At 39.5% G+C, this 15133-nt stretch overlaps 1 long non-coding RNA gene across 1 annotated transcript in view; it reads left to right on the forward strand.

Annotated features, from left to right (window-relative positions):
• The window catches only part of LOC139590962 (uncharacterized), a 66875-nt gene extending 54148 nt beyond the window's left edge, over nt 1–12727 (forward strand). Inside the window, exon 2 of the long non-coding RNA XR_011679473.1 lies at nt 6181–12727. This is a non-coding gene — a long non-coding RNA (uncharacterized lncRNA). The remainder of the gene's footprint in view (nt 1–6180) is intronic.
• The last annotated feature ends 2406 nt before the right edge of the window (nt 12728–15133 follow it).

The raw sequence follows: 15133 nt of genomic DNA on the forward strand, positions 1-15133 counted from the left end.
AAGCAAGTGCAGAAGCCTTTTTTCACTGTTTAACTCCCCCAGCAGGAGAACTGACTCAAAGAAAGGTTAGGGCATGACCACATCAGGGTTCTGTAGTGAAAAGAAAGAAATTATACTGAAAGCATGGCCGGGAGCATCACCTTGGTCCAATTTACTTCTGCCAAAGCTGCAGTGAATGAGGCAACAGTTCCAATGTGTTCACAGGCTCGGGAATCAACTCCGTTTGTCTAAGCATGAATGCAGGGAATATCAAATATATCTGGGTTAGGGTTCAGTAACTGATTGCTAGGAATGGGAAAGAAATGTTGCCAAGGATACTCTTTATTTGCAATCATAAAAAGCCCCTCATAAATAGTCTAGCATTTGGGGCATATGGTAAAAGTCTGGTTTATTTGGGAAAACTAGAGATAAAGACATAATAAAACAGGAGATGCTGATAACCATTTTTCAAAATTAATTGTTGCAGTAAGAACAGGCTCCTTACATCTTGCAAGTGTCAGCTGGAAAAGCACAGTCCTCTTACTCAGGAGCCTGGAGTTCTCACCCCATAGCCTGGGGAAGCCTAGGGAAAAGCAGTGGGCTCAGCTGTAGCTAATCCTGTCCTTTTTTTCCCTGACTTCTTTTCCTGAGACAGTAATTCCCTGTGCATGATTTACCCACCTTCTCCAGGACTTCTGCAGCTGGAGTGGCTGTACACCACCATCCCTTGCAAACTTCTACCTGCCCCACTGTGCACAAGGATTTCTGATACCCTGTTTTCAGGTGATCTGGGTGTATCCTCCTACCCAGCTGCTGCTTCTCTCCCTCTGTGGCCTCATCTGTTTGCTTGTCTTTTACTCACTCATACTTTATACACATCAGTAATTTTTGTCCAATGCTGTTCACCTGTCAGTCTTCAGAGCTGAAAAACTATCTGGTTTGTCCTTATTTTTAAGTTAGGAAACTGAGGCTCAGAGCAGGAATATGATTTATTTAATGTAAACAAGTAACCTCTACTTCCTCCCTAAGGTCTCCACTTTTAATAAAATAAGCCTTTACTTTGACTTCAGTATCATTCTTATTAATGAGAAACCTACTCTTAGGGGAAAGCTAGAATTAACTTGTAGTCTCACTGGTCAATGCTCATAAAAATGAAATCTTTTCACTCAGGTGGAATCTAACTACAGGTTTGAGTAACTAATAATGTGCTGTGTGACCACAGAAGGAAAAACAGTCAGCCATCCCACCCTAGGAAGACACCCTTGTATAATCAGGGGAAATCAAGTAAGATTGTCTTTGCTGGCACATATCTTGCAGGAATATCTAGTGCATAGCAGTCCCTTTCAGGCATGGCAACATGGGAAATCAAAAATCTAAGTTAGCAATAGGTGTCTGAAGAGGAGTGTGAATCTTATAGCCATTAAAATAGAAGGGAAAATCTTCTCTCTGATTTGCACTTGCATTTCTATTGGGTATTTTGTACTCTTTCCATTAGCTAAGATGGACTGGATGCCCAAAGGAAATAAACTGAGTCCACAGTAGGCTGTAAACAGGGAATAGCCAGGATCCATGCCAATTTAAAAAATGAGCACGTCCTCAGGTTTGTAGCGCAGTGTCTAGGATTCAAATCCTTGTCTGAGCACACATTGCAAAATACAGACACCTTAGCAATGCTTCCCAGGTATATTTGCTGCCTGAAATATGAACTCAGGAGGAAATTCAAGCTGGCATATAAGCAAAAGCAGAAGACACCAGTTTCCTCTAAGCACAGCTCAGGGAAGAGTTATGCATAAAAACCTCTCTGATACATAATCCAGTGCAGGCCAATGGTACACAATCCATCCTATCCCATGGTGTCTGGACATAAAGGGCTTGTCAAAATGAATATGGAATGACTACTATGTGTCTGTATATGTAAGAAAAAAAGCATAGCATAGCAGTGACTGCACAGCACTTTCTATATTCCTACTGTGTACCAGGCAAAGATTTTTCAGTTCATGCATCATTCACAACTTGCTACAGGGATTTCACAAAGCCAGCACATATCCTTTACACAAAGAAAAGGGAGGGGAAAGAATTGATTTAGAAAATAAAAAATTCTGAAAGTATATCTGCTGGATGAGTAGTTAGTGTTGGGGACACTAACAAAACACAAAGCTTAGCAAGAAGCAAAATAAATAAGTAAATGAGATCACACCTACCCTGTCCAAGGCACTGAGAAGCAGAGAGTTACTTCTGATATCATGGTGTATCTTCTCAGAGTAGAGAGAGTGAGCAACTGCCAAAGTGTTTTCTTCCTCTTTTCCCATCAAGTATTTGCACCATTTGCCATACCACAGGAGAGGGAAAGGAAGACTGAACACAAGAAACTGTGTGGGGAAAATCAACTCTCTCAGCTCCAGCAATTTGTGACATAAATGTCTCATCTCAAATTCTTATTTAGGCTCTTTTAAAGCACATAGGAGGAGAGAGGCTCCCCCAAGGACCATATCTTTCTTCTCTGTACAGAGGGGTACACAGGTGGACAGTGGATAAGCACTATCACATTTGCTCTTTAGACAGGACACCCACCTTCTTGACCAGGTCAACAGCAAAACCTCTCTTGCTGAAAAATTCTCATCTTTTCAGCAGAAAAACATCTGTATGGAGCAGACAGGGACATCTACAATGTTCTTATTCACCACTGGGTACATATGGACAGAGAAACTAAAGGAGAAAGTCCTTTGTAGTAAAAGCAATTCAGAAGGCAAATTTGAAGCTAGGAAGTTTGAATTCAGTGGCAAGACAGAGCAGAATAATATAGATCCTGATAATAATTTCTAGTTAGACCCTTTTTTGGGATTGAAACAACAAAATGAAGGAATTCTTTGGTGCAAACAATTTGTGAAGCATACACAGTGTTATGAAGAGAAGATGCACCAAAATCTTTTTACCCTCAGTTCCCCCCAAAATTTGTTTAGAAATTACAATAATATCTAGTATCATTAAGGACTGCAGTTATTGCCTGATGTTGTGTTCCTTGAGGCACCATCCTAAATCCACTGTTTAAGTAAAATAAGCTAAAGAGAAAATTTTGAAGGGCTTCATATAGCATTTATATCACCATGGGTTCTCTGCCATAAGCAGTGGTTAAAAAGTAGTTTATAGATACTATATTACACACAAGGCAGTACTACAGCTTAGTGCCAAGCCCAGATGTAATCTAGAAATGTGTTTTAACTCTGAAATGAATACTGTAATGCAGACTGCCTGCTAGTTCAGTTCCAACCATATTTTATCTCCTGGGGTTCTGAGCTGATTGTAGCAGAAAAAGGTGCCAAGACAGTCTCTGATATTAAAATATATGGGTTACATATGCACCAAGTTTTATATGCAGTTTAGAATTAAATATCAACAGCACAAGGCAAGTTGGGATGTAAACTGTTTTCAGATGTGTCTATGGGCTTGAGTGGAAAAGAAAATATTAATGGCATTCAAACTGATGGCAGGCAGGATCCAGAAGGTAAGCTACAAAGTTCTGAAGGGGAGCTGCTGTGTTTCTCAAAAGCCATAACCTTGACATTGAGGTTAGCTCTATTTCTCCCTTACACAGCAACGTGTTGCATTATGGCTGTCTAAATATTCCTGGAAGCCTTTCAGAGATTTTGTGATCCAGATGTGGATTATGTGTAACACTAACTATGTACATGCTGGAGACGATTACGCTGGGAGCTTTCAGATTCCATTCTGCACGTGTAGCACTGAAAAGAAACTTGACTTGTACTTATGAAATTCCTTTTGACCATAAGAAAAACAGAAGGAAACCCCCTTTGGAGACTTCCATAATGGGAAACAGGAAACAGGGCTGTGGAGTGGAAAGTTTGCAGCACAGGAAAAACAATGGACTATATAAACATAAGTGCCATTATCAGATACTCTGCAATGGCCTTGCAATAGGTCTAAAGTTGAAAATACACAGTGGTTTGTGTTTTCATTCAGATCTCAAGATTTCTTTATGGGCTATTCTGGTTCCTGTTGAACTCAAGTGGTATTTTGATACCGACAAATGGGCATAGGTTAAAACATAGGGATAATGGTTTAAAAAAGACACTATTTATGACAGTTTTCAGCATCTTGACTCATTTTTGCTCCTTGTTTTTCATATCTTCAACAGGCAAAGCGGTGCGATCAAAACTGTTATTGCAAAGATTTCTCTGGTAGCAATTCAAGGAGTTTTAATGATAGCATCCAAATATCAAAACCAAGATCCTTGCATGTCAAAGCTCCCTCCATGACTTTAATTTCTCTACAGGACTGATAAAAGGCCAATTTTTTAATGAGCACTGGTGACTTTGTTTAGGGACTGTACTATATCTTCTTGTTTAGACCTCAGTTAAGGACCCTTTTCCAAGGCTTCCCTCAAAAGAGGAAAACACAGAGTATGCCACAGTCTGGCTGCCTGATGCTTGACTACAGAGGAAGAACTTGATTATTTATTTGGAATATTTCTACAGTACATCAGAGGTCAGTGGTGGTAGATATTGTGGTCACAGGTCCTATTTAAAACAATTTAAAACCAGTCACCAGTTTCTAGGGATCAGAGCCTCTTTGGCTCTCAGGGAAAAACAAAGCAATCTGAAGACAGCTTATGCTACATTACATTTATACTTTATAGTCTGTGTTGCAACAAAATACTCTAGAACAGAAAGGAACCCAGCCTGAAGCTGCTCTGTTTTAAACTCAAGATTAAAAGAGTTTTACAGATTCATTGTATCACCAGTTATCCTACTAAAATAGCTTTCTAGTTCCTTTGTACTGATGATAAAGGCTCTAAGACACAAAAGTTTTATCCTTGTTCCACAGGTTTTGTGGTACTGCAAATGGGAAAGGAAAGGTCTCTGATTAAATATAAGTGTTGATATTGATGTGGCCACTAGTGCTATTAACAGCAATGGAACCAATGCATGCATCATTTCAAAGTTTTGAAAACATTCCCTATAAAATGCCTGTTTCTCTGCACTGCTTGTAAATTGAGACTATCTTGGGCAAATGCTGTACACACCAGATTTAGGTCAGATGAATTCCACCCTTCACTTTCCCTTGCCAAGTGTATCCTAAAACACTTGCATGGTTTCATGGTTTTACCCTGAAAAAGGTTAAATCCAGCTCAGCCTTCTCTGTAGCATTGGCTGTTTTCTACAGAGACAGGGAGGCTGAAGATGGAGCAGGACAGGACAAGTTCTCTTATGCACCTGCTGGAACTGCAGAAGGTTTGAAAAAGAATATTTGAGAAAGAATACATTCTTCTCCAGGTGGGATATCCACAGCCTGGGCTTTCCCTGCCTTCAGTAACAGAGTAAAGTGGAGTCTGTTGCATGCTCCTTCCTCTCAGATTCTGTATGACTGACTCAGTGAGAACTGGATATTGCCGTTGGAGTCTCTAAACTGATTAAGACCTGGTGAGAGAGACTGTGTTATTGATTAGACATACTGAATGTATAACTTCTCTTTTATCTTTAGAGATACTTTACAGGTCTTTTGTTATTCCTGTGTTTAAAATCACATACTTGGTATACATCAATATCTTCCACTTTGCTACAGCCAACACCAAAAATTTTTAAAAAGTTTCTTTTGCCTCAAGAATCAGAAATTAAATATTTTTATGCCCTCTAGAAAATTATCTCTTTCATCTCAAAGCATCTTCACAGGCAATGTTTGGATCTGATAATCGGATTACAACCATGTTGAAAGATACACCCTCAAGTGAATGAGTAATGTAATTTCTGTGTAGCACAAAATATATTTTCCCAAAATGGTACCAACCACTCTGGATGATCTCTACTATCTTTAAATAATGTGATTCAATCAAAGCTGGTTGGTTTAATAAGAACAAGAGTGAATTAGTTAAGCAGAATGAAAAAATTATTGTTTATCATAAAAATATTAAGTTTGCCCTTTTACCCGACCCTCACTCACAGGGTGTTCCATCCATGCCTGGGAACTCAGTTCCAGTGTCCCCTGGGTATCCTCTGCCTTGGTGGCCACCCCCAGACAGGAGGTCTCTGCTGAAGGAGGTTCTGTTTTCCCTGCCTCACCTAGTAGGGTTTCCACTCCCTGTGCCTGGGAAAAGGTCTTTTATCTGTGATGCTCAGTCACACTGAGGCTCAGGGTTGATCAAAAATCCTCTTCCTGGCTTCTATTTTCAGTTTCTTTCTTTTTCAGAGTCTGTGCAAATGAGGAACTGATTGGTTATGTGAAGAGAGAACAGACAAAAAGGACATCTGCCCTTTTGGTCACCCCTTACTCCACACTGTTCTGGATGGTTCTCCCAAAATAGTGGTTGAAAGGAGATGATTATGCTGTGCATAATCACACAGACAAGGGTTTCAATTTGTCAGAGTATTCTCTGCATTTTCTAGTTCTGCAGTTCTGTGGAGGTTTTCCTAAATGAGCTGTGGCTGAGGGAAGTACAAAAATTAACTGCCTCTCTTCAGGATATAAGGTGTGAAATTAAAGCCATCAGAAAGAGGAAGCCACACTTACAACAACCAAAGGCTCAACTTCTGTCAGCTCAGCACAGAGCTCTCCCCACCATTGTCTGCCCTTGGAATTAGATTCCAGTTGCGTTTTCTGAACTATCTCATTGACTACAGCTTAAATTTTCCTTGTGTATGATTTGAAAAGCCTGGCTATACTTTCTGTTCACCCCAGCCACATCATTTTCAGTGACTCCTTTATTCTGGAATTAATGACAGAGCATACTTTGTGGTCCTGTTGTACAGATCCTAGGAACAACTGACTTCAGACTGCTGTAGTCATTGAGAAGAAATAGAACTTCCATAGCATAATTAATCTGTCCTGTCTTAAACAGCTGGTTTAGGATGGAATAAATCACCCTCTGGAAGGGTCCGTCTCTCCCCATTGACAATTAAGAGACATTAATGAGTGGCAGAAAATAACCACCTAACTTCAGAGATATGAAATCCTGGAAACAGAAAAAAAGGACTTATATACACTCTGGAATGGAGATATGATCAAAGGAAATGCAATTGAAGAAAAAAAAAAGGAAAGAAAATTGGGAAATTTTGTGACTACAAGAAAATGGACTGGGAGGAAATGAGGTGCAGTGCAAAGGACCAAAAGAGGCCAAAACTAAACTCACAGATGTTGCAAAAGCAGGGCAAAAAAGCAAGGAGGAAGACACAACTTGCAGGGGAAGATATGAGGGACATGGCATGGATACTGAAAAAAAAACCCAAACTTGACCACACTCAAAGCCATCAAAAGGCATGGGATGCCTTTAAGTGCAGGGACATGCACCAAAGCATGCCCAATTCATCCCCATTGAAATCGCAAGATTTTGTTTCCCTTCCCCTTTCAGGGGAAGAGATATGAGATGAAAGCCAATGGATCTCATCATAAACAGGAAAGTGAACAATGCACTTGGGCTGCATTCCCTAACTGGAAGGGGACTCCAGACAAATGCTAGCATTCACAAACTTTGTGTCTTCAAAGAAAAGCTGATTTTCTTAAGGACTGAAGAAAAATGTTATTGAAATGCTACTTTGTTAATACCTTAGAAGTAGAAAGAAAGAAATATCCTAGGGACAACATTAAATACAAGCTGGTAGCTGCAAGCAGGAGGAACCCCAAGCTATACCTCTTGACTTTTAAGGTTCCTTTAATTTGCATGGTAGGATTATGTTAGAAATAAGATAATATTTTGGAACTCTATATGAAATCAACAGTAGAATAAAAATCAAGGTGATCAAACCTTTCATTTCAGAGCATAAGTTATTCAGAGCATAAACATCTGGCATCCTCCACCCAGTCGGAACCCAGGATAAGATTGCATTCCTTTCCTAGAAGTGGCTGGATCATGTATGTAACTTGGTACCCTGTGAGAGATGTGGTGAGAGAACTTAAAATAGGGCTTCTGGTCAGTGGCATAGCTGCTGCTTCTTTATGCTGAAGTACAAGTCCAAAGCGTGGTAAGAAGTCTTATGAAATTTATTCCAAACGTGGACTTGCTAGCCACAGAAGAATGCCTCCCAGAAAATTTACTTCGTTCCTTCTGCCCCTCTGATCAGAAAAACAACTTGTTCCACAAGCAATTTATAAAAAGAAACACTGAAAACTTATGAAAATTTTTCAAGAAAATTAAAATGAGGATAAATAAACTCAGAAAAAGAATTCTCTACCTCTGTGTGCAAGGTGCTTTTATATTTAAAGTTGTGAACTTCTCACAGTGAAAAACAGATGACAGAATAACGTTTGTAATGTGTTGCACAGATTTGCTTCTAGCACCATTACTTGATTTTTAATTTTTCTGCTTTTAAACTAATCATTATTGCAAGGACATCAGTACAGCTCATTTTTCTTATCCAATGGAAGGACTGGCAAAGTTGAGGGAAAGGGTGATTTGGAGACCAGGTGGTGATGCTGCAAGTGAGCTCATTCTTAGCGTTCAATGCTGCTTAGACACACAACTTTTACCTGTTCTGGGCCAGAAAGGTTGTGCATGTATGCAGGAACAAGAGATGACTTAGAGACAACAAATGTTGCAGAATAATTCATGCTAGGAAAACACTGGAAAAGGAAAATACCCAAAAACTCACTAATTTAAAGTCACACTTGTTTTTTTAAAAGAAAACTTGTAATGAGCGATGTCTTACAGTGATTAGCTTAGCCACTCTTTATCACATGATAAAATGCTTTTCAATGATGAGTTTTCCATCCCTTATCCCTGAATATTTCCTTCATTCCTGAATATCTGGAGTGACTGGAGTCCCTGCTGTCTTGAAAGAGCACTTTACATGTAGCAGTATTTTACATGCTGTCCTCATCAACTGAAGCCCTAATAAAGCCATCAACTCCTCACATAGGTGAATTTGTGCTTTAGACTCATTGACACAAAGGGTCAGTGCTGTTACTTTTAGATTATCACTGTCTTGAATTACTTTTAGTATATTACTGACTTGAAACAATGCATAAGGCAAACTGCACTGCAAATGGATGCATGTATTTTGCAGTTACCTTATTTGTTTAACAGAAATTAGATGTTCAGAGTGCACAGACTGAGCTAAGCACTGGAAATATCATCAAGTGCAGAAGCTAGATGCATAAATAAAGTCTTCTGGATTGTCCATAACATAATTGGCACTGTCACTACCTCTGGTCTTTTTAGGTATATCCAGTTGCTTGAAACTGCACATATTTGGGTTTTTTTCATGGAACCATATTTTCTCACCTCCACCCACAATCAGAAGTGACTATTTAAAGCAAGAAGAAATACTTCTGTGTTTTTTGGCTGGAGTCACTGTTGCCCCACTGAGCATCACAGGAGGCATCAGGGCCCTGGCTGTGCCCAGGGCAGCTCTCTGCTGCAGAGCTTCTCTCTGCAAACTGACCTCAAGGAGGTTGTTCTACTATCAAAGAACTGAAGCAACAGGTGTAGTATCAAAGATGACAAGCCTTTACCACCTTCATCTCTGAGAAAAGCAGCAGCATAATGAAGATAAATAGGAATTTTAGAGACAGGTAATCACATGATAACAGATCCTTGTTATTTAATACCACCAGAGCTATTCCAAATAGTGTTAGGACTTGTCTGTGCCCACCAGGATCAAGTTCTGCTAATCAGTGATCTGTGAATGTGCATGGTTCATTAGGGCCCTGAGAACAGCTGTCCGTGTCCGCTCAGGATCAGATTACAGGATATCATTAACCTGGATTCTATATCCGCTTCAAAGCTTTTGTTACAACTAACTCATAATTCTTTTTCTTCTTTTTTTTCCAATTCTCCTGGAAACCAGGAGAGTTAAAGACTAAGGTTTCTGTTTTACCTGCTTCTGTTCAGTATCATTTTAACATACATTCGAAAGAAAGCTGTAAATATAATGTTCATTGTAACTAGTGCAATAAAATACAGAATAGTTTCATGCCTCATACGCATGTCTGTGCTCAAGCTTTACAGTTGAATCATTTTAGAGGAACTACTTAAATCTACTCTAATCTCCTACTGCCTGTAAAATATGTAAAAATGCATGTATAAAAAAACCACATTGTATATTTCAGAGTAAGCTTTCCAGTTTACTTCAGTAACTTCTATCTGATAAAATAATGCATTGGTCTGGCTATTACTGCATGACTTAGGAATAGTTCCGGAAACATAAGGCTGAACAGCTCCTTCCCATGAACTGTACTCAAATTATGGTATGGGCTGCTTGATTTTAAATGTTTCCCACTACAATAAGAAATTTATAGGGCATTTCTACATTTTTATGTTGAAAAAAAAGGTGATGCTATTTTACTTCCTTTTTTTTTTGAGGCAATTTGCTTCTTTCTACTTTTTCTTCTTTCTTAATTCTAAAAGGGATTCAATAATTCAAAGAAGATGGATTCAAAATTGATGTCATTGGGAGCTGGAATAAAAATCAATCAACATATTAATAGCTGAATTTTATTCAATTATCATGAGTATTATTCTCCCAGAGCATCTAAACACTTCTAAACTAGATTAATGAATCATTTAGGCAAATAACAATACCCAAATTCAGTAGTCATTATGAATAATTACACTAGCAAAAAGGCAGAAAATAGTACTCCAACAGAGCCATTGCTGTCTACAGCAAATGTGAGTTTATAATATCCTGTTCTACTCATGTCAGCCATTAGGCAGTTACTGATCAATAGATTTGTTATTAGACTCTGGGCCTGATTGCTCACTGCTGTTCTTATATGCAGATTTCTTACATTGAATGTTTACAAAACCTACTTATTTCTGTACATGGAATAGGATTAGGTTCCTAAAACAGCTGGAACAGTTTATAAAGTAGTATAAAATGTATAAAATAGTAAGTTTATAAACTAGAACAGTTTATAAAATACTAAGATTAATTAATTTTCATTAATAAAATATTAATGCAAACTTCAAATATCTGGATACAGTATGATGTTTAAGCTAAGGCTCTGGAGCAAAAAAAGTGTTTCTGAAAGAAACTTTGTGGATATTGTGGCCAAAAATCCATCTCTTGTAACAGGACCTACTGAAAATTCAGATTTGATGTATGCCAGATATCTGGGTAGCATTCCAGATGGAGTGGCTCTGAAGTGAGGTTGTCAATCCATACCTAGACACCAAAGCAAATTGATCAGTTCCCTCCAGGAGAGGTTTGTAAAACATCTGCAAGAGGGATGGGACTGGTCCCCTCATCACTAAATAAACATTCTTCCTCTGAGTCCCTCAACATACTCTAATGGAGTCATGTTTTACAATTTAAAAAGCCCCAAATTTATAAAACCATTTACATAGAATCAAAGGCTGCCTGAAACAAAACAATACAACCATGGAGTTTTGAGGTCTCATTTATGGAGCCCAGTTCTGTTTCAGGGTCTTGATTGTCTCTTGTTTTTTCTGAAAAAGCTTTTCCATAGGGATGACTTTAGCTTGTGATAGTAGGACATTGAAGCCTGAAAATTTTGGCCATACCATTTAGCTTTCTGTAGCCTGAGTCCATAAATGTTAATGCTCCTGCTCTGGCATGGATGCTTAATAATATAAGTGAGCAGAATTAAACACAGTTGTGTATGCTGTGCCCTTAAACCTCTGGCTGTGAAAATGCGTTCATTTTTGCTCTGTATAAATGATGTGCTATACACATTTTTTTAGCAAAAGACAGGGAAAATAATACTCAGATTTTAAACAATTTCAGATGATTTTTGCTTAGGAGAAAAGTGCATTTGTCTTTAAAAAAGGAAGGTGCTGAGGACTGCCTTTGACAGAAACAGCTTCATGGGAACTCTCAGATGCTGACACACTGACCCTCAGTGCTTGGCTGCAGGTACTAAAAGCCCCCTTTGAATGTTCCCCTCCAAGCATTCATGCTTGCAAGCAGCTGAAATGCCCCTCAGGGGCTGGCAGCACAATCTGGCAGGACACCAGACCATCCCTAAAACAACCAAGAGCCCTCTCTGAGGGTGGTCCTGGGCTGGCAGACTGCAGGGTCCAGGGATAACAGGGTGGGAACCCCACTCATCCTGGGACACTGGCCACTGGGGGAAAAAAAAGGCCAGGTGGGATTTTTCTGGTCAGTTGCTGGATCTTGCAGATTGGTCAGCTTCCTGATGATATCCTAGTAGGAAAAATTCTTTGGCAAAATTTTCTTTCTGGTGTTCACAGTCTGCCAGCCCATGATGGCAATTTAGATTGAGCAAAAAAATTAAGCTGAAACTAATTTATCACTGGAGTATTATATGAAAGCAAAACAAACAAAAAATCATTGGTAGGCAAATTAGTTTAGTTACAATAGCCTGCAGGTACTGCAGAGCTGGAAGGCTTGTGGCTTGGGTTGGGATGGCTTTCCCCCAGCTGGAAATGTTGCCACAACAATGGGAAGAGGATTGTGGGTCATGTTCTATGAAACAAACTTCCATTCTGGTTATAACAGCTCCACACAGGGCCAGAAGGGCAGCCTGGGCAGAGGTTTGGGAACTTCTGAGCTGAGTGAAGGCGCATGCAAGCTGTGTGAGTGAAGCAACAAACAGACATCTCTAAGTATTTATCAGCATGACTGGAGAAACTCCATCTCCTCTGCCTGTCTAGAGGTTATCTCCCTAGAGTTAGAAGCTGTAAAGGTTGTATGTGACATTTGCATGCCAGCCATTGGGGTGAAAGGTCCCATACTGTTAAAGCCATAGCACTGAAATTACTGGCTGAGCTGTATCTTGGCTGTAAAATTGGGTAAGCAATAAAAAATAAGATCCATGACTCCTTTATTTATTCATGAATCATTGCTTAGCACTAATAATGCTTATTAATGAAAACGTATAATATCAAGCCATCTGGTAAGAAAAGGTATGTTTCAAAGGATTAATAAACTACAAATTATTCCTCTGAAACAAAGTACAACACATGAGGTCCTGATGGTTTTTCACAAAAGATTCATTATTTAGCCCTGTTCAATGGCAGCTATTGAAATTCTGGCAGGACCTCAGTTTTCTTTTGCAACGCTGGGGAAGAATTAATGTTGGAATCTGCTGGCAGAACAAATCACAGCAATGCACTTGATGTATTTTTCAAAAGCATTCACTTTAATATAGGAATCTTTCTATCTGACATGGCTTAGTGAGTGAATGGTAATTAAAGGTAATCATTCAAATCATTTAGTGTAATGTTTTTCAAATTCTTTTTCCAACTGAATAATAGCCCTGCTGTAAAAGGGAATGTTTCTACACCAGCTTGCTTTTGATAAAGCAATAACGAGACATAACAAAATGCTGTGATGAAAACAAAGTCACAGCTCAGAGCCTTTTCTTACAGCTTTTCTTGCAGCTGTGGCTCAAATTATAGGACTTTTCCACACTTTTAACTCTGGCTCTAATTTACAGTAAGTAGATTTACCATGGACATCTGGAAATATGTGATTTTTCTTTCATCATATTGATTTATATTACTGTAATTATGACTATCACGGTGTCAGGGAAAAATACTAGTTTTCCTGTTACCTGCTTGGACATGTTATGTTGTGCAAACTCCTGTAGGGCTTTTCCCCCAAAAAAAAAGCACATCTGTATCCTGGCTCCTTTATCCTGTTGTCCTGTCTGGTCTGTCCTGAGCATGCAGGAGCTGAGGCACAGAGGGACAGGCAAATGTTTCAGGCTGCCTGTGAAGATAGCAGCATGGGCCACCATGGGAAGCCTGGTTGGATGAAAGCTTTAGATGTTTCTTTGTGAAAGTGTAAACCCTTCCACCCCCATGAAATCAGGGCCAAAGAAGGTGAGTGGCTCCTTCAAGTTGTTCCTCTATCCATAGCATAGAGCAGATCCAAATATCCCCAGGCCCTCCAACACTTGAATTCTAGATCCAGATCTGGACACACCTTTTGCATTTTAGGCTCATTTCTGAGTAAGCAGAAGCAGTGGTACCCCACTGATCCAACATTCACAGCTACAGTCACAGAGACATTAAAACACAGCAAAGACAACTCCCCAGTGCAGTTAAATTCCCAAAGAAGGGACTCAAGCTGCTGCTTTGGAAGCAGCTAAGGAAGACTTTCAGATGTCCCTGTCCTTTGCACTAGCTTGCCAGTCATTTCTTTTCATCATTAAACTCAGCAAGGATTATTAACACAGTAACTGGCTCACCTTCACCTGTGTAACAAAATGTCCTATAACAATTGCATTGAATTCTCTGAAGATTCAGAACAGGAACAATCTCTTCTACTGTTGACCTGTGATCTTTATTGTCCTTAAATCAAGAAAGACCATTATGAGAAAAGATTGCTCTTGGACTACTTGGGGAAACTGGTGCAGAAACTGGGGTATGCATAGAGCCTTCACTTCTGACAGGAAGCAAACCACTCTGCTGTGAGAGCAAACCATTAGAGTTTATTTGGTTTAATTGACATATTTGCATGTTTGGCATGAAAGGGCAAGATGTAGGTTAATTTTTAGTCTGTCTTCCTGTGAAAATGAGATTCATATGGCTTTCCTGTTTCCATCAGCATACATTTTGACTGTTTGTCTTCTGGGCTTGGACATAGATCTGTAGTTTCTGTGAGCTGAATAACACCTAGTCACTGGATGACAAAGATACTATTGCATGTAGTGAGTGAAAAGAATCTGTGAGTGTCCTCCCCCCTGTGAAATGCCACAGAATCTTGGTGTGGCACAATGACCCTTGTGAAGGGTTTATCCACTGCTCACAGAGCAGCCTGCTTCTTTGGGCAATATTTAATGCTATGTTAATAAGTTCTGTTTGCAAGTCATTAGGGTCTCGAATCTCGGGAACTGGGAGCTGCTGGAGACTCATTCAGAGCCACTTGGCTCAGCAATGTCCTCCCATGGGTAGGACTTTATCACCAGGAGCATGAGCAGATGTTACCTGTGGTTTCTGTGCTCTGACAGTTTTGTGTATCAGTTGCTCCATGTCAGTTGCTGATACACAGCCCAGTTCCTAAAGAAGCACAGCCATGGGATAATTGATATTTGTGCCACCGCTTCAGTTTCTGCCCACCCATGCCTTGTCAAAACAATTTTTCAAGATGTGACATATTTCAACCAAGTTCACAACGGGGTAAATTCTCAAAGATCATTAATTCCTACAAAGTAATTTAATTGGGAAATCATCTACATTAAAATAAAATAAAAAGAGAGACTGTGCCAGAGTCCTGAC

This window comes from Agelaius tricolor, unplaced genomic scaffold, assembly GCF_023055355.1.
Source record: "Agelaius tricolor isolate 1412-34295 unplaced genomic scaffold, bAgeTri1.0.p SCAF_6, whole genome shotgun sequence".
NCBI lineage: Eukaryota > Metazoa > Chordata > Aves > Passeriformes > Icteridae > Agelaius > Agelaius tricolor.